This window comes from Pan troglodytes, chromosome 21 (assembly GCF_028858775.2).
Source record: "Pan troglodytes isolate AG18354 chromosome 21, NHGRI_mPanTro3-v2.0_pri, whole genome shotgun sequence".
In the NCBI taxonomy this organism is placed as follows: domain Eukaryota; kingdom Metazoa; phylum Chordata; class Mammalia; order Primates; family Hominidae; genus Pan; species Pan troglodytes.
The window spans coordinates 21,068,421-21,094,421 of NC_072419.2; the positions used below are offsets into that span (position 1 = coordinate 21,068,421).

At 35.2% G+C, this 26,001-nt stretch overlaps 1 protein-coding gene and 1 pseudogene across 9 annotated transcripts in view; one reads left to right on the top strand and one right to left on the bottom strand.

Annotated features, from left to right (window-relative positions):
* MACROD2 (mono-ADP ribosylhydrolase 2) overlaps positions 1-26,001 on the top strand; it is a 2,047,165-nt gene that overhangs the window by 541,195 nt on the left and 1,479,969 nt on the right. The gene's annotated exons all lie outside the window — the stretch shown is intronic.
* On the bottom strand, positions 6,028-7,542 carry LOC107969869 (RING finger protein 11-like; annotated as a pseudogene).

Here is a 26,001-nt window from a genome sequence, read left to right on the forward strand (position 1 = left end):
CCAAAATATTGTGTTTGTTCTTTCACTCTCAATTTGTATAGACTTTATGTGACAATAGGTACTCTGAAAGGGGAGCACACATATATTAATTTGCATTTGGTGACATACTTTTTAGAGGTGCATTTAAGGTCTTCCCATTTGGTCTGGCAAGTTCTGTCTGTATGGATCTCTCGTCCCCAGGATATTTTTAGTGCTCCCTCTCTGTTTCTTCCTCTATCTCCCTTCAGAGTCCATCTTGTCGGGGAAGTCTTCTCCGACCATCTCATATAAACCTCCCACCCATACCATGCTTTACTTTTCTCCTATTACTTATAATTACAAGGCATATTATGAACTTATTTTCTATCTTCCCTGAACTAAACTCTATAAAACTGGGTTTTTTCTTTAACTTACTGTTGTATGTTCAGACCTAGGACAGTGCCTAGCACATGTACACACAGCACACATCACAAACACACACACACACACACACTATATAATGAATGCATGGATATGTGAACAAAATGATGTGCTTGAGAGGGAATGGTGTCTATAAAACTGCCGGTATTATCAGATTCATTTTGTGTGGTTTTGTTTCCTGAGGAGAAAGAGACATATTACTGTTTACTTTTGGTTTTTATGTTTATCTGTTATAATAGCATATGGTATATCTGGTATATCTAACTGCTCAAGTCTCAAATGTCTTAAAAATATTGATTAATAGATCCTTTAAATAATATGATTCTAAGACTCATCTGTTGACTCAGAATATGATCTGATCATCATAATACTACAGGGGAACCACAAGTCATCAAATGGCATGAAACTCAAAACTACAGAATGTAATCTGGGAGACTTATAGGCACAATTTTAATAAACCACATAATGTTTTTAAAATGTATAATTTCATTCTTAACATTTGAGAAATTCAGTATATTGCACATAAATATCTGGATTCCCAGCCTTTCTTGAATAGCCTGAACGTCTGCTGACGCGAGACACCTATGCCTGCATGGCATCAGTTAGCTGGAGCTGAATGTGGGTGTGTTGACCACAGTCACCATCACACCCTTTTGTCTTTCCCTCACTGCACTCCTATGTATATTTTGCCAATATGGCACTGTCAGTGTTTGGTGTGATATCCCTGCTCTAAATCAAGCTAATCCATAGGCATCACTTCATGTGCTGCTCTTTATTTATTTACTGAAATGGAGTTGAAAATATTTGTTGAGGTTAAGGAAAAACTATGTTCTTTGTTTCACTTTAAACATTCTAAATATTTTGGATTAGAGAAAAGAAAAGGGAGCTTATACTAAGATTTTATTTTCCTCAAAATAATCCATAACTTAATGTTCTATGTACTGAAGGAGTTTGGGTGTTCACAAATACACATATTTATCAAAATTCAATGAATGAATACTTAACATTTGTGCATTTCATTGTATGTAAATGTAATATAAAGTGGAAGCAAATGTTGAACTATAATTAATTATATGCATGCAAAAGTATTTAAGGAGAATTTTTCTGTGTCTGAAAATCTCTTTGAAATGTACCAAAATCAGATGGATTAAACAATGGATTGAAGGATGGTTAGATTAATAGATATGTGATAAAAGAAGCACAATAGAATAGTCATGGGAGAATCCAGGTAGTGGGTACATCGGATTTTACTCTACAGTTCTTTCAACTTTGCTGCATAATTGAAAATTTTTATAATAGGATATAGGGTAAAATAATCTGCAATTAAATATGACAATTTTCATACTGTTCCTGCTTTCTGGAAAGTTTTTTTCTAAATTAAATGTACAATTTTACATAATGAATTAATTAAATGGTAAATTATTATAATTTTCAGATTCTGCTGTAGGTTTAATTTTAAAATAATCTTTTATTTTAAAACAACCAATTATGATTTGGAGATGTAATTATGGGATTTTTAAATTTTTCTGTAGAGAATTGTCCCTTTTGTACCTCATTTTCTTCCTCTGTCCTATACAATGATCACCCCTTATTCTCAAGGCATACATTCCAAGACCCCTAGTGGATGCCAGAAACCACAGATAGCACCAAACCCTATATATATTATGTTTTCCTATCTGATGATGTAAGTGACTAATGGACTGGTAGTGTATACAGAGTGGACATGCTGGACAAAGTGATGATTCAAATCCCAGGCAGGACAGAACAGAACAGCATGAAATTTATAACTAATTGACACAGCATGCAATTTATAACTATATTTTCACACAACCACTCTATCTCAAATAATATTCCCTGGTCTCTTTAAGTTTTACATCTTTTAAGCTCCTATATGTAGGGTATGAATTAATTTTAACTGGTTATTGTTTTACTCTACACTTTTTAAGGTGAAGCCATTTAGGATTTTAATGTTTTAATCGTACATAGTTTTTAACATAATTGGCATATTGATATAATGAAAAGTTCTGTTTTTCTCTCATGGACTATTTCTTCCATACATTTAGAAACTTCTATTTTACAGTTATAAATAGGAGGTTGTAGAACTATTAAAAGTAACTTAATTGTAAATGCAGATGCTCCTCAACTTGCAATAGGGTCATATCCTGATAATCATAAGTTGAAAATATCATTAAGTCAAAAATTTTAAGATAGTATTATATCAAAACACCACTTACATTACAATATCAGATGTCTTTGAAGCACAAGTCCTTCTCTCTATAGATAATACTTAGGGAAGATCATGGATTTCATTTCTCCTCGTTTTCTAACATTTGTCTTTCCTATCAGTCTCCTTTGCATCCAGACGAAGTCTTATCAAAAAGAATTTCCCTCAAACTTGTCCATATCATTACAATTTAGTAGACCCCAAGTCAGTCAATTCAACTAATATTCACTAAATGTCTATTTGGCTGGCTTCTTCCTGGGAATCTGGACACAAATAAGACATTATCCCTGCTCTAAAGGAAGTCTCCTGCTCCTATAAAAGGCTAATGTGGCAAAAAGCAGACACTGCCAAACATTAAGTGGAGGAATGTTCCATATGGATATACTATCCACTTTCTGATGACTCTTTTTGAAACTATTGTTAGGTTGATAAATATATTCTTGGATATTTATTATTAAGTAGCTGAAATAAAAATGATTCCATTTTTTTTTTTAGAAAATAGAGTAGGGCTCAGCATGTGAATTTTGTTTTTAAATCATTTTAATTTTACTTTTTATGGGTGTCAGCATAGTATGGTAGAATGAGCAAAATGAGTTTGAAATCAGACAGATTCTGTCTTCTAATCTTATTAATTCAGTGATCTAGATCTCAGCAACTTATTTAAATCTCCCATGTCTCTCTTTTTTTGGCTATAAGGCATGGGTAATATAGCCATATGTGTGAGAATTAAAATTTTAATAAGAATAATGAGTAAAAGTTTCAAGTCCATATGGTAGGAACCCAGTAAGTAGTGAGCACTCTTATTATTGTTGCAATGATGATGATGATTTCCATTTGAGTTGCTTGAGAATCAAACCCTGAGACAAAGATTCTCATATAAGTAATTTATGTAAGAGGTAATCTCAAGGAACACTGATAGGGGAGTGAAAAAGTAGGGCAGAGAAGGAAAAAAGCCAATAAGGAAGGCAACTGGAGCTTAATGATGCTGTGGCATTCTGAGAGTCAAGTGTACAGAATTTCCCACTAGAGATAAGGGAGCTGGAGTATTTATCCATCAACTCCTGGCAGTCATTAGTTGAGGGCTACTCTGTGGGGGTATTAATTCCTTGGCATTTACAGCCTTCCACTTGCATAGGCAGAGTGGTGTTTGGCAGGCAGAGAAGCTTTCAGGCAATGAAATACAAGTGCTAACAGTTGGAAGTCAGCTTGGCCTGCCTGAAATGGTAAGAGCTGAGGGCATATGGGTGGAGCACTAATAGTATCTGTCCAGATGATGATGATGACGATGAGACCACTTGATGAAGATGGGAACACTATATTCACTCTCTGAGAGATGAAATGTAAGTGTAGCTGATTAAATGTAGGGAGAAGCCTGTCTAGGAAAAAAGACACTGTGGTCTCTGCCCACTCATACACACAATTTACCCTACAGGTTTGAGATTATTCTTGCCCAGGCCAATGAATCATTTTACTGGGCACAGAGTTCTATGCAGGTATCCTGTCTGGTACCTGGGTGGGTTTTGGGTATTGTTGGCTGCTCCTTGGATCTGGGAGTCCAGTTTTCATTCCTCTGAACTCAATTCCTAAAGCTGTGTGCATTTAGCTCGCAGCCTTGGTCTCAGGTGATCTAGTCATTACAGCCTACAGGATCCGATTCAGCTGTAACCCAAAGGTCATGAGCAGAAGGAACAGCTCCACCAGTCCCTTGCATTGTTTGAGGAGATTTTTTACCATCTTCCAATTTAATTATGGGATGTGGCTTCTGGGCAAGAAAGCAAGTGAGATCTACTTTCTGCATTTTGTTTTGTTGATAATTGAATCATAGTAATTAAGTAATCATGCCGGGTGTAAGCAATAACTTTTATGAACATTAAGATAGTGCATTTCATAACATCTAAATGCTTTGTTTGTTAAAGTTCACTTTTGAGAAATTGCAATCGGTGTTGGGAAAACACTATTAATTTGAAGGTGTGGAAGAGAGAGAGAAGGTACCTCATTTAGAATTGTATATGTCAGGTAACTATTATCTCTGGGAAGCAGTGAAGGTGTCTTATTTAATAAATCTCAGAATCTATACAAGCCGTAAACCAGTATTTACATATATGGGTGTAGAGATATCTGTATACATGTGCACATATATTATTTTAGCCATGTTCTAGACACTTAACAAAGATGGGATTGCATTGACTGGCTGCTTGTAGTGTAAAAGAGAAAATGTAAACTCTAATCAGTGTTTCATTTAAATTTATAAATGCACTGCATTTTTTATTTTGATGAATGGGAACAAATTATTAAGGTAATAATATATTAGCTATAACTATGTTTAAATAAGTCCAGGGAATCAGTCTCCCTATTAATTTTCAAAGTGTAAGATGCTATCCATCCACATTGTAGATATTAGGAACTGTTGAAACTCTATGTAAATATAGTAAAAATTTGTTGCAAATGGAAATATGAAGTAATTGCTAGAACTTTTTTTTGTATTGATAGCATTAAGTATTAAGGCTAGCTGTTGCAGTAGCTATAACCTAGTTATAGCAATATGCATGTGGTTGACTGGTATGTGCTTTGCCACAAAATAGAAGAAAGAATCCTTCAGGAGAAATATTTTGCAAATCTGCTTTTCAACAGTAATTAGAAGATGGGTGATATTTTGCTACTGTTCATAAGTGGTTCTCTTAATATTTTGACTGGTTCAAAGGAAAGAAGGGCCAATATCCATCATATATTGTTAGGGAACATGTTTTAGGATTGCAGAGTGAGAAAATAGAGACTACATCTTGCTATCCACATTTTCCACTTTTCTCTCAGACAGATCCTGATTGTCATCCCTGTTTAGCCTCCTGCCTTTTTACTCAACTCTTCCCCCTACCTGGATGGCTTTTCCTTCTTTTGATCCCAACTTTCCCTTCCTTTGATCTCAGCTAAACTCCTTCAGTTAGCCTACACTTCCATCTTTTATTCTCTCAACTTTTCTTTTCCAAAGGGTCATAATTATACTGCACATAACTTGAGTATCCTCTAATCATTACAAATAATAGCCATTGTTCCTAGCAAAAATGTGTGTTTATGGCAGCAATTACATTTTATGTATCTTTGGTTAGTCCCTGCACAGTGTTAGCTTATAGTAGGTGCTCACTCAATATCTGTATTTTCTCTTTTTTTTTTCAAGATCTAAATACAATTATATTTTTAAACGTTGGGTCCAGGCTTTACATAAAAATGTCATCCTACTTTGCCCCCTAAGTTTCTAAAATATCACGTACTTTTCCCCCAACATCTGCAGCCATCCAGAAATTTGTTGGAAACTTTTGTGCATTATTTTAATTCCTAATCCCTGCCTCTTTGGGCTCAGTGACAAACAATCAAAACCACCAAAAATGTGGTTCACTTGAAGTCAGATGAGAGAGCCTGGCTCAATTAATCTCATAGGATGTAAGCAGTGCTGCATCAACTGGCTCCATGCAGGAGGGACACGTGAAGGATCTCATCAACCAGTTATCTATATAATCCTCATGATAAATGTGCATGCATGGCAGAAACTGAATCAGGTCCCCATAAACAAAGTCCATCATGCAGATCACATACTCCCAGATCTTTTTTTCTGATCTGATCTCTCTCTTCCAGGGTCATAAATCCCTTCAGGCAGATGTTGTATAAGGCTTATTCTTTGAGCTGTTGTATTTTGCTTCAGTCAATTGAGCTGCAAATCGAGTCTGGCTAGGTGTTGGATGGTAGAGCGAAACTGGAACTTTTTCCTGATGTGGCAGCAGTGGCTCCTGATCTGGCTGTCTCCTCGCCAGAGCTAGCCTGGTGGGACTGAGACACATGAAGCAGAGAGGTGTCATCTGAGGAATGGAATTATCAGACTGCACTGTAATTGCTTGTTGAATCAGTTATCTGTTATTGCTTAACAAACCACTCCAAAACTTGGTGGCTTAAAACAACTTACTATTTCCCATGATCCTGTAGCTTGGTTGGGCTCAGCTGGGAGATTCTCCTTGATTGTGTACCTGAGGTCACTCATACAGTTGCATTCAGCTGAGAACTTAAGAGGGGCTGGAATTTCCAAAATGGCTTCTCTTTTTCCAGCGTCTCCTCTGTGTGGCTCTAATCATCCTGCAGTCTCGTGTGGACTTGGCATCACCATGCTGGGCTCCAAGATGGGGGAGTGAAAGTACCAGTCCTCCTGAGGGATAGAGTAGTAATCCCAGATATTACTTCCACTGCATTTGGTTGCTCAAAGCAAATCAAAAGGCCAACTCAGAATTAAAGTGATGGTAAAATAGACTACACCTCTTGATAAGAGGAGAGGCAAAGCCACGTCGCAAAGGGGCTTGCATAAAAAATTGGAGGAATTATTGGGGCCATATTTGGAGACTTGGCCCCTTCACATTTTGTATCTGACTTTCTCATAAGACTTATTTCTTCAGAGCAAGGGCTATGCCTTCTTCACGTTTTCAGAATCAGAGTATGAAAAATATTTGCTGTTTCTTGAGTAAATGATTACTCCATGATAGTTTTCCCTCTACCCCAACTGCCAATTATAAACTCAGATTTACATTCAGAATACTGGTGTGAAGCATTTCTACTATATCTTTTTTTTCAATCATTTTCACCTTTTGCATTTATCTTATAAATCTAACACTATAAAATACATTATCTTAGTTTTTTTTTTTTTTTTAGATTAGAATGCTGGCAATTCACTGGGAAGTGATCCCTGGAAGTATTAAATGAACAGAGGAGTGGGAGAAGTAAAAAAGGGAATGGATGAGGCTAAAAAAAGGGTGACAAGCAAATTAACCTGGAGCAACTGGGGTTGTTTCTACTGGGGAACTCTGCACGTGCCTCGGAGCTATCCCACCTGAAGGGTGAGAGCACTGGAGGACATGAATTTCCCAGAAGTTATGGCGCTCCATGCCTACAGGCAAAGCAAGCCCACTCTAGTGGCCAGAGAGAGCCCTCAGGCAAAGAGACACATGTTCTAGAAGTCATACCAACAGCACCGAATGGTCCAAGTCATGGAGATCTGGGCAGTGCACCAGCAATGACTGCCATGCACACCATTCTCGTCTGAGACATTATCAGAGAACAAACCACACTCAATTTATTGGTGGTATCAAGTATCTAATGAGTTTATAGGCTGGGCTAGAATCTATAGTTAGGGGGAGAGGAGGAATTACTTAAGAAGGTAGTTTCTTCATATGTTCTTTGACCCCTTTAAATGTTAATATCATATTGTCCTAACAAAATAATGAAATAGAAAAAAGTAGACCTAAGAATAAATACTGTATATACTAGTTTTCTTTTAAATTAAAATTATTAATGTGTTTTGTAAACTGTTCTTATCACCTGTTTTATATGTAAATAAGTAATATTTTTACATCAAGCATTTTTAATTGTTTATTGCCTTGCTGTAAAATTGATTGTTATGATTATTTTAGTAATTTTTATGTGATTTCTTTTAAACCACATAGGGGTAATTATGCTTGGAAGATTACTTCTACTTTTCTTTTTCAGAGGTTTTCAAGGCAGAGTCAGAATTAATAAATTTTAGCCCTCTGCCCAATCCATGATAAGAAGGTAAGATTTAGTCATTGATTCACTCAGCATTTACCACGTATTTATCTTATGTCAGTCACTGTGCTAGGTGCTAGAGATGCAAAAAGGAATACAATGTGATCTTTGCCCTTGAAAAACTCAAATCTTAGAGTCATTCAAATATCATTGTGGTGAAATCTCTTAATTTATCACCATTGTTAGTAATGCATAGTATTACTGACACATTGATAACCATTTTCATATCAATTACACCTTTTTATAACCGTAACCATTTTCATATGAATTACACCTTTTTTTTTTTTTTTTTAAGATGGAGTCTTGCTCTGTCACCCAGGCTGGAGTGCAGTGGTGCCATCTCGGCTCACTGCAACCTCCACCTCCCAGGTTCAAGCAATTCTCCTGCCTCCTGAGTAGCTGGGATTACAGGCGGGTGCCACCATGTCCAGCTAATTTTTGTATTTTTAGTATAGACGGGGTTTCACCATGTTGGCCAGTCTGGTCTGGAACTCCTGACCTCAGGTGATCCGCCTGCCTCGGCTTCCCAAAGTGTTGGGATTACAGGTATGAGCCACTGCGCCCAGCCCAATTACACCTTTAAGCCCATGTAGTCAATCATTCAGCTCCACCTCTAATTTAATGGCCTTCCTTTCCCTGTCCCTTCCTTCCCTTCCCTGTCTCTTCCTTCACTTTCCTTCCCTTCTCTTTCTGCTATAGACTGAATGTTTGTGTCCCTCTGAAAATTTTTATGTTGAAATCCTAATACCCTATGTGATTGTATTAGGAGGTGGGGCCTTTGGAAGATAATTAGGTCATTTGGAGACCTCCCTCCCTCTTCAGCCATGTGAGGACACAGTGAGAAGAGAAGACATAAGTCTATGAACCAGAAAGCAGTCTCTCACCAGACACCAAATCTGCCAGTGCCATGAACTTAGACGTTCCTACCACCAGAACTGTGAGAAATAAATTTCCCCCTCCTACTAAATAGTTTTAGCTAAAGGGAGTACCAAGAAAAGCCCTGTCTCCTATTTGGAAAGAAACATAAGGGCTTTGGACTCTAAATTCACAAAAGCAGCATTTATAGTTTACATCTATTGTTGCACATCATTGTAACTCCAGTGCCTGGAAAAGTATCTGATCATAGTCAGTATTCAGTGGCCTTAGGTGGAAACTGAAAGCAAGGAGGCATAGTAGAATGTGATTAGAGGTGTTGACTGGAGATTTGCATGTTTTATCAGTAGCAGTTTTTTTTTTTGAGGCCTAATGATGCTCTGCTTCCTCATAAATTTCATTCCAAATGAAGACAGTAACTAATTGCATTATTTTTTGAACTGCTTATATTTGCTGTTACCCTTTCTTTTATGCAGAAGATATTCAAGTTGGAGAGGGAAATTATGATTTTTTTTTCCTTTTTCAATGAATATAACGGTTAATAGGTTTGGATGAGTAACTTCTGTGATATAAGGTCTCCGTACAAGCAGTTATCATGCTCTGTCAGTCTTTCTATGCAATTTTATCATGTAGATTGTTTTGGGAAACATGAAAATTAAGATTTAATTTGTCCTAGGAATTGGATCCAAAATGTAATGGAACTGGTTCCTTAATGCAGTGCATAGTTGTAGAGTATAGTGTAAATTAAATCAACTTGTGCTTCAATAATCTCTTTATTAGTTTTCAAATATTGATTTAAATAATGATATTAAATTGTGTATAGTTGAAAAGATGGCATTTCTTTCACTGCAATAGATGAATGTCATGAAAATGTTCTTCTCTTGTAATGGAATCAGATGTAGAACATGGTAAAGAACAGTTCTCTTCACACCTCATAATTTCTGACATAGTAAGTTATGTTGAAGAAAACAGACACATTATATTGACAATATATTTTTGTTTACAAATATGCCAGGTGGCCTGGTGTACAGATTGATTGGGGGTGATCACTACTGCCCATCACAACTATTACCTTTTGCAAAGATGGCCGAAGTGGAAGGGAAAACTTCCCTGCACAACTTTTGTGGTGGATTACTGTTGAGATATAGCTATGCATTGGATGTTTTGGAAAAGGAATATATAAGAATAGACCTTTGTATTTATTGAGTAAAACTAAAATTATAAAAGATAAAAAGACAACTTAATATTCTCTCATTTAAATTTTAATTAACTTTCAATTTTGAATGGTGTTTTCCTGAGTTGTTATCCAGTTTCTGCTCTAAAGTTGGCTGTAATTTTATAACATTCTTTTGATGACTGTATGTGCATGAATATGTCTGTAGTTATTTTAAAGGTAAAACTCTACTTATTTCACTTTTTTGAGTGAAGTATTAAATTGTTTTCAAGATAGCAGTGACTGAATATTGCACTTAATACAAATGTTTAATTTCTTTAATCCTTTTTACAGATAAAAGTATATGCTTTTTATCCTTTTCCTTAAAATGACAAAGGCTTCTCCTCAGGGAGATCAGAAAGCATAATGACTGGCATGCTGAACCTGGTATCTGAACATTTGTTTTTTATTCTTTATTTCATGTGACCTTGGAATAATTCAGTGGCTCCTAGATTTTCTCAAAAATGACTCAATTTTTCATTCATTTCATTTAAATGACCCTTTGAGTTCTCTCGTATGCTACCTGTTTTTATCTTTATAATACAGTAAAATTTAAACTATTCATATCTCTATGTGGGGGTGGGGGTGGGGGCAGATAAGAGTCATAGAGAAGGCACCTCTTTCTCAGAAAAGTAGCAAATGACCACCCTCCATCCCAAAATAGATTTAGCTACAAGAAGAGTAAAGTGCACATGGAAGAACAAAAAAGCCTTTTGGTGTACGAGGATTTCAGACTTTGTTGGGCTTCAGCATCAGTAGAGAGTCTTATTAAAAACACTGTCATACATCACTTAAAGACAAGGATATGTTCTGAAAAAAACAGATCATTAGGCAATTATGTTGTTGTGTGAACGTCATAGAGTGAACCGACAAAAGCCTAGATGGGATAGCCTACTACGTACCTAGGCTATATGGTATAGCCTGCTGCTCCTAGGCTACAAACTTGTACAGCATGTTACTGTAGTGAATACTGTAGGCAGTTGTAACAAAATGGTAAGTATTGTGTGTCTAAGCATATCTAAACATAGAAAAGGTACAGTAAAAATATGACACAAAAGATTAAGAAATGGTAATTGTGTATAGGGCACTTACCATGAATGGAGCTTGCAGGACAGAAAGTTGCTTTGGATGAGTCAGTGAGTTAGTGGTGAGTGAATGTGAAGGACTAGGACATTGCTGTATACTACTGTAGACTTTTATAAACACAGTGAACTTAGGCTACGTTAAATGTATTAAAAATATTTTTTCTTTCCCCAATAATAAATTAACTGTAGCTTATTGTAACTTTTTTACTTTATGTACTTTTAATTATTTTTAACTTTTTTACTATTTTGTAATAATACTTAGATTAAAGCACAAATACATTGTACAGTTGTACAAAATTTTTTTCTTTATATCCTTATTTTATAAGCTTTTTTCTATATTAAAATTTCTTTTTTTTACTTAATTTTTTTTTTTGTTAAAAACTAATACAGAAACACTCACACTAGTCCAGGCATACACAGGACCAGGGTCATCAATATCACTGTCTTCCACCTCCACATCTTTTCCCAGTGGAATGTCTTCAGGGCCAATACATGCGTGGAACTGTCATCTCCTATGATAATAGTGTCTTCTTCTGGAATACCTCCTAAAGGACCTGCCTGAGGCTGTTTTCTAGTTAACTTTTTTTTTTTTTTTTAGTAAGTAGAAGTATACTCTGAAACAGCAATCAATAGTATGGTAGATACAGAAAGCAGTAACATAGTCTTTCATTATCAATTATTATGTACTGTAAATAATTGTATGTACTATACATTTGTATGACTGGCAGCACAGTAGGTTTGTTTACATCAGTGTCATTCATTGTGCTATGATCTCATGATGGCTATGGCATTACTATGCAATGGGAACTTTTCAGCTCCACTATAATCTTATGGGATCACCTTGTATATGCAGTCCATTACTGATCAAAATGTTGTTATGTAGTGCATGAGTGCACCTACTCCAAAACTACAGAAGTGGAATTTAGAGTCATGGGAAGCTGGATAATGACCATCAAAGTTGGCCTTACATGAGGTAGGACCTGGTCCGATTTGAAGTAAGAAATCAGGGAACTTTCCTTCAACACTTATTTCCTTCCATGGTCTAAGACATTTCAAAATTCTGAGCATAGTTTTCCATTTATCACAGAGTTTAAGTTACTATTCAGTGTTGAAATTCCTGGCCGTCAATGGCATTATGAATCAGCTGTTCATAGAACTCAACTTTCTTGAATGGGCCATTTCCCAGGTCTTCTGCAGCTGTTTTGCTCATTTTTAATCCCTTCATTTGCCAGCTTAATATTTGCTAGCTGCTATTATTGGGGAATTCAGTTTTTCCCCCATGTCCCTATCTTTTGCCAGTTTTTCTCTTCATTCCTCAAAGTCAGTAGTTCTCCTTTCTCAAAGGTTGCCTATGAATCATCCATGATTTGTATATCACCCTTTGGGAAACACGAATATTTTCAGAACCCTCATTTCTCTGTCCTTAAATGAGGTCAGTAATGACTGCTGACGTTTCCTTTGACTCTGAAGGGCGTGGTCAGGCTAGATGAGAGAATTCTTACAGAATGTGGTGTGCTGTGCTGCTGTCGCCACTTTGCTGGGAGACTGAAGCTCAGACAGCTAAGCGATTTGCCAGGGCTGTGCAACCCATCTGTGGTGAGAATTCCAGAATTCCAACCTGGAGAATCTGACTTACTCTTTTGGAGAACATTGTATTTGATAAACTGGAATCATTGTTTTGAGTGCTCCCATGGCTCTGTAGGCCAAAACAGTAGAACTTATGACAGTAGTTTGGTCTTCAGGAACTCCACTTAACCCCAAACTACCCTCCAGTTTTCAGAGAGCACTGGGGAAAAGGGAGGGATGAGTGTGTATTGAATTATCTGAATTCTGCCGCTTATGCCTAAGAGATATGTATGAGAGAATCTTTACATTTTCTACACATTATTCTAAAATTCCTTTTAGTCCTTAAACAACTCTCAGGGGGAAAATAGTACAGAATTAAAATAAAAGTTCTTAACATTTGTCCCTGAATATATTTTTAGAAAAAGTATACTTGAAATCTGATCACCTATAAGGAAAGATTTATCAGGAGAGTTTAAATGTTTATATTTACTCATATTAAATGCATGTGTGTTTTGAGACCAAGGTTTTTTGTTTGTTTTAATATTTTGGGGAGACATACTTCCTTCAAATATATAGGTTAGAGGTAGGGGGTAGGGATGGTTAGTGGTATAAAAAAAACAGAAAGAATGAATAAGACATACTATTTGATAGTACAGCAAGGTGACTATAGTCAACAATGACTTAATTGTATATTTTAAAAAACTACAAGAGTGTAATTGGGTTAGGGTTTGTAACACAAAGAATAAATGCTTGAGGGGAGGGATACCCCATTCTCCATGATGTGATTATTTTACATTGCATATGCCCGTATCAAAACATCTCATGTACTCCACAAACATATACACTTACTATGTACCCACAAAAATTTAAAGAATATATAAGTTTAAATTAGAATTCCCCCAAATTCTAATAGTAGAATATATTCTTTTAAAATTCTAGTAGAATTTGGGAGAATTCTAATTTAAACCAATTCTGGTGTTGCTGAGTTATATGAGCTCCTCCAAGTTCCACTGTTTTGTCATTGCCAACTCAGGGGGTCAAATATGTACCTGTTTAGCATTTTCTGAGCCAGGTACTGGCTCTGAGAGGTGCATACTTTCATTTAATTCTTCAAGAGAATTAAAAGCTCCCGGAGCCCATATGTTATAGACAAGGAAACTGAGGTTCTGAGATGTTGAGTAGCTTACTCAAGGTGGACCTGAGACTCTAAATTAGGTTCATCCTCCTTGAAGACACCTATATTCCTTTTGTTCTCATAAAATAGCACATCCAGCCAGCATTCCATCCCAGATATTGGCACTAAGGAGAGGCCTGGGAAAGGGCATGGACACTTTCTGTTAGGTACATGGGGGACGTTGTGCTCTAGCTTATACATGACTGTAAAGGCGCAAATGAAAACTCTTCCTTTATTAGTGCATTTTCTTTTGCATGGTTATCTGGAATGAGTATGTGGTGAGGTGGGGCTGTGGGAGGAAGCTGCTGCAATCAGTTTTGCCTCAGGTAGAATGCTGACATCAGTTGTAATGAGATTAAAATCTTCTACTCAGCTGTTGCTTGAAATATTCTGTTGTGTTCTCATCCAACTGTTTTAACTAATTGAAGTGACTTAACCATATAATTATTTTCAAATGTTTACAATTACTTTTAGATAAATATAAATGAATGTTTGCCTGCATATGAACAACAAAAGGAATAATTTGGTACCTTCACCCAAATAGTCAAACCCTCTAAGATATTGGTAGAAACATCAGAGTGTATCAGTGAAGGTCAAAGGACACAAATAGGCATTTTTAAATACTAAAATGAAATATTACTTTCAGTTCCACCAAAATGGAGTAGCCTCATTCCTTCCGGGTTCTCTCCCTTATAACTAAAAATTTCTAGATACAGTGCTACGAAGATGGTAAGGAAGTCTCTCAAAGATCAAAAGAGGGTGAACTGCTAGGAATTTTTGGAACTTGAACTACAAAGCAGTGAGTTCCTTGAATTTTTGTGTTATCTGTCATCTATCCTGAGCTAGGTGCCACAGAAGCCTCCAAACTGCCAGAACTGCCAGAAAGTACAGATAAAGAAGCTCCAAGAAAGTCTTGTTTTCTTTAGGCAAAGGACCAGGTGAAGGGTGGCTTTACACCAGAAAATTTTTGGCAGTATCTGCCAAACACCGCTTGAAAACTCACATCTTACTCCCTCCATGATTTCAGTGGTGCTAAACAGAATTTTATCCTGTCATTCCCATACATTGATACTATTAGACTTGATGAGTTACATGGGTATATTGTTATTTTCTAGAGCAGCTGCTAGGAAAACTATCCAAAGCAATATACTTTTAAAAAGGTAAAGAAATCAAGATAGAAATTTTTAATATGATCAAGTCACCCAAAGGAAAGTAAGAGAAACAGAGGAAACAAAGAGAAAACAAGTAATAAAATGACAGTCTTAAGCCCTAGTATGTTAATAAACCCAATTTTATTACTTTAAATTTAAATGATCTATGGAAATGCAAGGGACCCAGGATAGTTCAAACAGTTTTGAAATGAAAGAACCAAGTTTGAATACTTAGATTTTCTGATTTTAAAACTGTAAAACTATGGTAATGAGGACAACGTGGGGCTGGCCTAAGGATAAACAGATAGATTGATGGAATAGAATTAAGAGTCCAGAAATAAAGCCTTCCGTTGATGTCCAATTGATTTGCAACCAGAGTGCCAAGACAATTCAATGGGAGAAAGAATAGTGTTTTTGACAAATGGTACTGGGTTAACTGGATATCCACATGCAAAAGAATGAAGTTAGATCCCTTCCTTACACCATATATAAAAATTAACTCTGAATGGATCATAGATCTAAGTGGAAGAACTAAAGCTATAAAACTCTCAGAATAAAGCATAGGTGTAAAATTCATGACCTTGTGCAATGAATTCTTAGATATGATACCAAAAGTACAAGCACTGACAACAAAAAGAAAGATACATACACTGGACTTTATCTAAATTGAAACTTTTGTGTTTCAAATCACACCATAAAGAAAGTAAAATACAGGTCACAGAATGGGAGAAAATATTTGTAAAGCATACATCTGATAAGAAACTTGTATCCAAAATACATAAAGTACTCATATACCTCATTAATTAAAAGACAGATAACACAATTTTGGATTAGGCAAGGGTTCTGAATAGATATTTCTCCATATAAGTTATTCAAATTGCTAATAAGCACATGAAAAGATGCTGAACATCATTGGCTCTCAGGGAAATGTAAATCAAAACCACAATGAGAAGCCACTTTTATTCAGTAGGATAGCTATTACCAAAAAAGCTAGATAATAAGAATTGCTGACCAAGATAAGGAGAAACTAGAACACTTACCCATTTCTGGTGGGATTGTAAGATGGTGCAGTCACTGTGAAAAATGGTATAGCAGTTCATCAAATTGTTAAACATAGAATTACAATATTAGCTGGCAATTCTACTCATAGGTATATACCCAAGAGATTAAAAAAACTTACATAAAAACTTGCACATTAATTTTCATACCAGTGTTATTCATAATAGCCCCAAAATGGAACAACTTAAATGTCCATCATCTCATGAATGGATAAACAAAATATATCCATAAAATGGAAAATTGTTCATGCTTAAAAAGGAATCAAGTACTGATACAAGATAAATGAACTTTGGAAAACTTATGCTGAATGAAAAAAAAGCTAGTTATAAAAGACTACATATTGTATGATTCCATTTATATGAAATGTCTAGAATAGGCAAATCTGTAGGCCGTAAGCAGATTACTGATTGTTGGGGGAAATAGGGAGTGAATACAAATGGCATGAGTTTCTTTGGCGGATGAAGAAAATGTTCAGAAATTGATTGTGGTGATGGTTGAAAGAGTCTATGAACATACAAAAACCATTTAATCGTGTATTTTTAAAGGGCCTGGTATGTGAATCAATAAAGCTAAAAATGTAAATGGTCTAAATAAACTAATTAAAAGACAGATTTTGACATAATAGATAAAAAACATGACCCAACCATATGCTGTCTATAAAAAATTTGCTTCAAATACAACAATATAGGTAGGTCGAAAGTAAAAGCATGGAAAAATATATACCATGTAAACATGAATTTAAGAAAAAATTGTTATATTCTTACCGATAAACTTCAGAGCAAAGAAACATTATTAGAGCTAAAGAGAGACATTGTATAATTATAAAAAGAACAATTTATCAGGAAAACATAACTATTGCAAATGTGTGCACATCAAATGATAGTGCCTGGAAATATGTGAAGCAAAATGAAACATTACATCTAAATTTTCTTAAATTCTTTAAACCTTACTCCACGTATAATAGTCTTTAATTATGGCGTAAACTAAAATATTTATGTCTATACTAAGTTTCATTCCTGAAAGAGCTGCTTCTGTCTTTTTATCCTCAAAATACAATACTGTATTAGGTATTGAAGTGTTTGTGTATGTGTGTGTGTGTATTTATACCATATAGACGAGGTCTATGCTTCTGTAATCATAGAACTAACAGTGATGTGATCCTTTTCAAGCTTCATATTATAACACACACACAGACACAAAGATTCACAAATGTACTGAATCAATTTAATTCCATGAGTTGTAACGTTCTTGATACCATATTTGTTCTAAAGCAGCATTTCTTAGTAATTAAAATGAATGAGAAGATCTCTACCTAAAGAGATAGTATGAACTTTAAAAGCAGAAGCAAAGTTCAGTATTTATATTTGGTAGCAATAAACTACGTGTTAGAAATATTTATCAAGTGAAGATATAATTGCCTGCTCTGTCTGTGAACCTCATAAGTACAAAAATTGTGTTCTTTGAATTTACACTTTTTAAGGGATGTATGTTAAACATTTTAGCAGTGTATTTTTTTCTAAATTAAAATATATGAATTTAATTTACACAAATAATTTATTTTACATAAAAACATTCTAGCTAGCATCTAGCGTTTTAATACCTTATCCATTTTAATCATATCTGCTAGAACAAGTAATCTCTAGAGTGGTCAGCTATGGAGGAGGATAAAGTTAGTAGACCTACTAACTTTATAGCTCATATATTTTGGTTATATACTTGAATTCCTATTACTCGATGCTTCAAGCATTATCTTTTAACCTCTGTATACAAAATTAGAATATCAGCACGTTTACCCTTTTCTACTTGTTCTCCCTCTACTTTCTGTTTTTATAACTTACTGATACTAAAATGTTCAAAGCTTGTAATACTTTTATGTTCTGTAACTATAATTCTCACATTTTTTTCTTTAGTTATATACATAAATCATTTTAGGGCTGACCTCCAAATTTTTACAATAGACTCTCCATTCTATAAGTTGACTGGAATAATTTCTAACAACATGAATCATGCATGACTTGTACATACCCTTTGGGAAATACCAGGATTCTCAGAGGTTTTACTTGTGTCATTAAATGGAGACAGTAATGGCTGCTACCATTTCTCTTCTCTGTCTCTCCGGTGTGAAACAGGGCTCAGGGGTACACATAAGGCTGCAATTTGGTCCTTTTTCTTTTCTCTATCTATTCACATTTCTCTTTGTTTTGACCTCCTGAATGTGAAAATGTTTAATAGCATGTATATTTACATATTTAAGTATTCAAGCTCTACTGCTTAGTTCTTAATAGTATCTTACCTGTGCATATTCACCAGCCAAAGATTTTGAGAGGACAAAAGAGGGGACAAGAACTTGCTATCCGTTTTAAAGAATTTTCTATAGAGACCTTTTAAAAGTAGGATGATTAGGATTTCATTAAAAAGAATTTTAAATATGTTAAAAGCATGAGTTTTTGCAGCTGCTAGGCAGAAAGACTTGCTTGCTAACCACGCTTTGTTTCTTGGGAATGAATGACTGTACTAATGTACACACACACACACACACACAGGTGCACGCATGTGTGTATACATGCCCGGATATACAGGCACTAAAGATAGGATAAAAAACTGACCTCTAGAATATTCAGATACAGACATCATTCTGTGGCTGCCTCACCAAATCATATGTGGTTGGATATAAGAAAGTACAGCCTATTTCTGGGATTTACAGAGATAAGAAAAGGGAAAAATAGGAAATTTTAAAATGTCACAACTCATTTTATTAATGATTATTACTCAACTTTATTATTTTAGATAGTAATGCATTTCATGTTTGAATATCACAGAGAAAACTTTTCTGAAGTGATTTTCTTGAGAATATTGTTACACATGTTTTCTGCATCCTCCCATAGGTCTATGAACATAAGAGTTTATCATATTTTACCTATCCTGTTACCACTACCTGTGGACAGTGTTAATTGATTTCTAGGAAATGCCAACACTTATTTTAGCACTAATTTCACAGAGTCATTTATTTCCAAGGTTTATATAACAGTAAATAAACTAATAAAATATATTGAATTTTAATTTGCCTTTTTACCTTTTAATTTCTCTCTTATGAATAGACTTTAGAATTTGACCTTATTAATATACTAGGAAACTCAGAAACTATTTTCATGAAATAATGTTTGATTTATTTTCATTCATTTGATATGACAGGAGCTTTAACAGATGGACTGTCAGATCCAAATAAAGTTTTATTGCTTTATTGTTATGTGCAATAATTAAGATATTGTTCAGATAGATTGACACCTAGACTCTGGGAGACTTATGGTGTGGTGGTGTCTAGATAGAGGTATGTGGAGAATTCGTAATACTGCATGTGTACCAAAGAACACCTGTATTGTTATAATTTGTATGTAAATTGTATATGAACAATTGTTTATAATCTAAAGTAATATTATTTAGAAGCATTTTATTACATTTATTTTTAGATTTGTAACCTGATTAGAAGACTACCTTTTTCAAATTTTTCTTTTTAAATGTCTTGATTTTTGAGAAATTTTAGTTCACTCTTAAGTTCCCTTAAGATTATGGAGTAGAAACCACTGTAAGCTTAGGAAAATATTTTGAAATAATTTGTGAAATACCTTTTTGTATCCCAATAATTTCTATTGTCATGAGCTTTTGAATGTTAACAAAATGATTTTCATCTCTATGTTAGGTTTAGGTGCAGGGTATACAAATGTTATATTTTTATTTTCAGTACAGTACAGGATTCTACAGGGGTTTTCATTGTTCATTTGGGGGGTAAACTTTTTATTTGCTTTTCTAATAGCTAAGAGGTATAAATTTTGATGGTATTATTATCTCAGTTTGCATATGTTTCACTTGTAAATATTGCATTCATGAAGAAGAAGCACCACAACAATTTAAACACATAAAATACTTCATGTGAGTTACTTGAAAATGACAAATCGAAATCTGTCACGTAATAGGAAAACTATGCTTTGAAGCATAATCTCTAGTGCTGCCTCTTCTCTATTACAGCTTAAACTGTACTCTGCATGTCGTACATAAAGAATGAACTTTGCAGTCAGTTAAAAAAGCTGAAACAATTGGTATGAGAAACATACCAAGAAAATATTCTAATCATAATTCCAAGTTGAGGTCAAAAAAATAAATAAACCGGAATATGAGCCATAATCTTTTTATTTTTTTAACTTTAATAGTCCTTAGCAATAATCAACAATTTACTGATTCAACAGGAGACATGTTACTCTACTGCCATCTGGATATTCTAAATAGAACCTATCCCTCTGGACGAGCAAAAGGCGTAATGATTGGATAGACGTTTTGGCAGAAAAAAGACTTTTTTAATGTCTTGGGATTTGGGAGGTAAAACCAATGGCCATAATTTTGAAACATCTGCTCTTTTCATGATCTCGTCTACATGGAAAGAGATTTGGAAACAGAACATCCTCAAGCATTATTTTTTTGCAGTGATAAAAAAATTTCATTTTGTCTAAATATGTAAGTAGAGTCAAATTCACTTCTTAATAAAACCTATTATACCATTATATAAACATGTAGCTTGCTTCTTCTTTTGAATTCAACATTATCTTAAGTTGGTATATTTATTGTTTATACATCTACCTACAACCAAAAAGGTGAGGAGTTTTACACAAAAAGAGTATAGATATAATTTTTAAAAATTGTTAAGTAACACTTGACAGCAAAAGGATGATTGCACCACAACACATTTGTCAGGGATAGCAACTGTAGTTGGCAACAAAAATGAGGCCTATATGCTCCAACCCTGGGTCATCTTTCTACTGTTTGAAATTGGTATCCAACTATCTATTGGATGAATGTCCTTCTTATGGAAATAAGAAGTGAGATTTTCAGTCAATCACCCTAGACCCTAAATTGGTTAAATTTAAAAATGAATGGGCCTGCTCTCCTCCTTCTTGCTGGGTCTCTTGGCTTCCTGGTTTGTTTCCATCCTTTCTCATTCTTTCTTTCCCCTCAGAGTCAGGGACTCTAGAGGAAAACCTTTCTCTGGATTTGTTGCCTGTCGTGTTCTTGCCAGTCCTCTTCTGGGGATATGCTAGATTCTGGTTTTGTGCTCTTTTGCCTTGCTTAGTATGAACTTATGGAAATTTGGTCTGGTCTGAGCTTTCTGAGCCCTGTGTCTGCCCCATTCCTCCTGGATCTGATTTACCTTCTATCAGCATTGGCATAAAATGAGTCAGGACCTGCAGTCACACCTTTACTTGGGCTAGATTAGACTGTAGACCTTACCATTGCAGGAGTAGGGTGGAATTGAGCTCAATTCTGCCCTCACATTCCAGCCCTCCTAATTGATTTTCCACCAGCATCTTCCCCAGGTTGTTCCCTCCTCCTCTGCCTGTATGACTGACTGGCAGCATGAAGCTAGGGTACGTTAGTCCCTGGTAGGGGGCAAAGTTCTTGCACAAGTTTCCAGGAAGCCAAGTCCAAAAGAAAAAAAGACACAAGAGTATGGTAATATGCAGGGGAGAAAGAACGTCTCCAAAAGGGAATGGAATTTATTTTTAGATCTAGAAAAATGTCTTCATTATTTTAATAAGTAAAATATTTAAACGTTAGCAGTTATAAGCACCACTACACATCTATTAGAGTGGCTAAGATTGAAATATGCTGACAGTACCAAAGTCTGGTGAGAGTGCAGAGAAACTGGACATCAAGGAGTTTGGCAGTTACTCTTTTTAAAAAGAAAAAAAATTAGTTAAACTTTTTATTTTGAGATAATTGTTGGTTCATATGCAGTTGTAAGGAACAATGAGATCCCATTTATGCTTGACTCAGTTTCCCCCAATGGTAACATTTTCTGAATTACAGTTCAATATCAATTCTATAATTTCTATTTGGTTCTTTTTTTATAAGTTCTATTTCTTTTCAAATAAATTCTAGTTTTTCATTTGTAAAGCTATAGTGCAGTATCACTGCCAGGTTATTAACATTGACAGTCAAGCTATGCAATCCTATCAAATTATTCACATCGTTTTTCCCAGAATTAGAAAAAACAATCCTAAAATTCATGTGGAATCAAAAAAGAACCTGAATAGTGAAAGCAATCGTAAGCAAAAAGGATAAAGCTGGTGGTGTTACATTACTTGACTTCTAACTATACTACAAGGTATAGTACCCAAAACAGCATGGTACTGGTATAAAACTAGACACAGATCAATGAAACAGAAAGAGAACCCAAAAATAAGGCTACATACCTACAAGTACCTGATATTTGATAAAGTCAACACAGATATACACTAGGGAATGAACATCTTATTCAATAAATGGTGCTGGGAGAATTGGAGAACCGTATGCAGAAGAATGAAACTGGACCCCTATCTTGTACTGTATATAAAAATTAACTAAATATGGACTAAAGACTTAAATGTAAGACCAAAACCAATAAAAGTCCCAGAAGAAAACCTAGGAAAAACTATTGTCCATAGGCAAAGAGTTTATGACTAAGTCCTCAGAAAAACAACAAAAACAAAAATAGAAAAATTAGACTTAATTAAATGCAAAAGCTTCTGCACAGCTAAAGAAAGAATTAACAGAGTAAAAAGACAACATATAGAATGGGAGAAAATATTTGCAAACAATGCATCTGGACAAAGGTCTAATATCCAGAATCTACAAAGAACTCAAATAACTCAACAAGAAAAAAACAAATAACTCTGTTAAAAAGTGGGCAAAGGACATGAACAGACATATTTCAAAAGAAGACATACAAGCACCCAACAAACATGAAAAAATGCTCAACATCACTAATCATCAGGGAAATGCAAATTAAAGCCACAATACCATTTCACAACAGTCAGAATAGCTATTAAAAAGTCAAAAGCAATACATGTTGGCAAGGATGTAGAGAAAAGAAAATTCTTATACACTGTCGGTGGGAAGGTAAATTGTGCAACCTCTTTAGAAAACTGTGGAGATTTCTCAAAGAACTAAAAATAGAACTATCATACTATCCATGTATCCTACTTCTGGGTATGTATCCAAAGGAAAATAAATCATTATATCAAAAAGACCCCTGTGTTCATATGTTTATTGCAGCACCATTCACAAAAGCAGAGTCATGGAATCAACCTAAATGTTGATCGAGGAATGACTGGATAAAAATATGGCATATATATACCATGGAATACTACTCTGCCATAAAAAAGAATGAAATCATGTCTTTTGCAGCAACATGGATAGAACAGGAGACCATTATCCTAACTGAAATGACTCAGAAACAGAAAGTCAAAAACCACATGTTCTCACAGGTGGGAGCTAAACAATGGACATACATGGACATGCAGAGTGGAATAATAGACATTGTGGACTCCAAATGGTGGGAAGATGGGAAGGTGAGAAGGGGCCAAGGGATAAAATACTACCTATTGGGTACAATGTGCACTATTTGGGTGATAGGTACAACAAAAGCCCAGGCTTTACCACTACACCCTATATCCATGTAACACAACTGAACTTATACTCCTGAATCTATAAAAATGTAAAAACAAAAATTTTTTTTTTAAACGTAACACTTTCATCACCACAAGGATTCCTCTTGTTTTCCTTTTGTAGCCACATTCATTTCCCTCCCACCCCGCCCCCTCTTTAAACCTTTTGTCATTTCAAGAATGTTATATAAATAGAAGGATATAATGTAAACCTTTGGGATTGGCTTTTTTCCCCTCAGCATGAATCTCGGAAAATTCCTCTAGATTGTTGCATGTTTCAATAGTTGGTTCTTACAAGTCCTAAACTATTCTAAAATCAAAATTTGTCAACAATAATATTTTTAAACAGTGCTAACGTAACAATGTTATTAAAGTTCTTTAAAAATGTTGAAATTTTCTTCTACATAAAAAGTTAAACATTTTATATGTTGTGTTGATTATTCTCCATTTACTCTCCTCCTACTCTAAATCCCCCTGCCTTTCTCTGGCTTGCTGCATGACCCAAGGGGCTTACTTTTATGCAGTGTATCATCTGGGCCCCTCCTCTTCCACATATCCGGCTCAACAGTTTAGTTCCTTCCTTTCTTTTTACCCCTAAGACCTAGAGGTTGAGACAGCATTTTCTTATTGTTGGAACATTTGTTGATGCCTTTAATCTTCCTGCATCTTTGGACATGGCTCCTTTATTTAATTCCTTTCACTCAAAGTTAAAAGCCTTTGAGTGTACTATCTGTTTCCTGCCAGGACCTTGATACATTTAACAAAAAATAGATAAATTGGATGACAAATGATATACTGGGCAAATATTTGTAACTTGTGTGATAAATATAGGTTTATTTTCCATAATATACAAAGAGTTCCTACAAAAGGAAAATAAAAAACCAAATGACCAAAAGAAAAATGGGCAAAGGGCATGAACAAGCATGTTACAGAAGACAAATTCCAAATGGTCAATAAACGTGAAAATATGCTTCTGCATTAGTATTCAGAGAAATTCGTATTTCTGTAGTCCTAGCTACTGGGAAGGCTGAGTCAGGAGGATCACTTGAGCCCAGGAGTTCTAGGCTTCTGTGTGTTATGATCATGCTTATAAATAGCCAATGCACTCCAGCTTGGCAGCATAACAGGACCCCACCTCGAAAAAAAAATTAGGATTGCTGAGTCAAAAGTTATGTGTTTGTCTTTTTAACTGATTATGTGAGATTGCTTTAAAAAGACATTGCAACAATTTACACTAAAGCAACAAGATACATTTTTCAACCGTAAGATGGGTCAGAGTCCCCTTTAGGACTGAAGCACTCTCCCTTCTGCTGAGAGTTTGGTCAGGCAATAATTTTCAGCTGATTCCTTCTCCAAGAATTTTCCTCAGAGACAGCTGCCTTGCCTAAGATTATGGCCTCTCCCTGAGGATGGCCTGCCAGCAATTACTCATGATGTAACATACGAAAGTCCAACTGCCTTGCCTGTAGGTTGGAAAACTCTAAAGGGCTATTTTCCAGGGAACCCAAACCACAGCACAGCATTAACACTTACCATGAGTAATCCTTAGGAACATAGGAATTCTAATAGTATAAATTGTTGCAATGTCTTTTTAAAGCAATCTCACATAATCAGTTAAAAAGACAAACACGTAAATTTTGACTCAGCGATTCTAATTTATTTTTTTGAGGTGGGGTCCTGTTATTTTGCCCAAGCTGGAGTGCAGTGACTATTTATAAGCATGATCATTGCACACAGAAGCCTGGAACTCCTGGGCTCCAGTGATCCTTTTGCCTCAGACTCCCTAGTAGCTAGGACTACAGGTGTGTGCCACCACACCTGGCTTTAGCAATCCTAATTGTCAGAATATTTGAGAATTAAAAATTAGAAAGCATTAATACATAAATATATATATGTATAAATGATGTGCACTGCTATTTTATTTGTTGGAATAACTGAAAAAGGCTTAAATATCCATCAATAGATGAATGATCTACCAATAGAGGATATTGTATGTTGGGATATTTTGATAGTATTAAAAAGAATGAGCTAGATCCATATTTAATGGGATGTGGAGGATGTCCAAATGTCAATGATACAGTGTTGTATAAAAATAAAAGAAGAAAAACAAGTTATAGATTTGTGTTGGCTTGTGTGCATGCGTGTGCCCTGCTATAGCTTATTAAAGGTCAACAGATCTCAGTGACTGTTAGAATGACGTGTTTT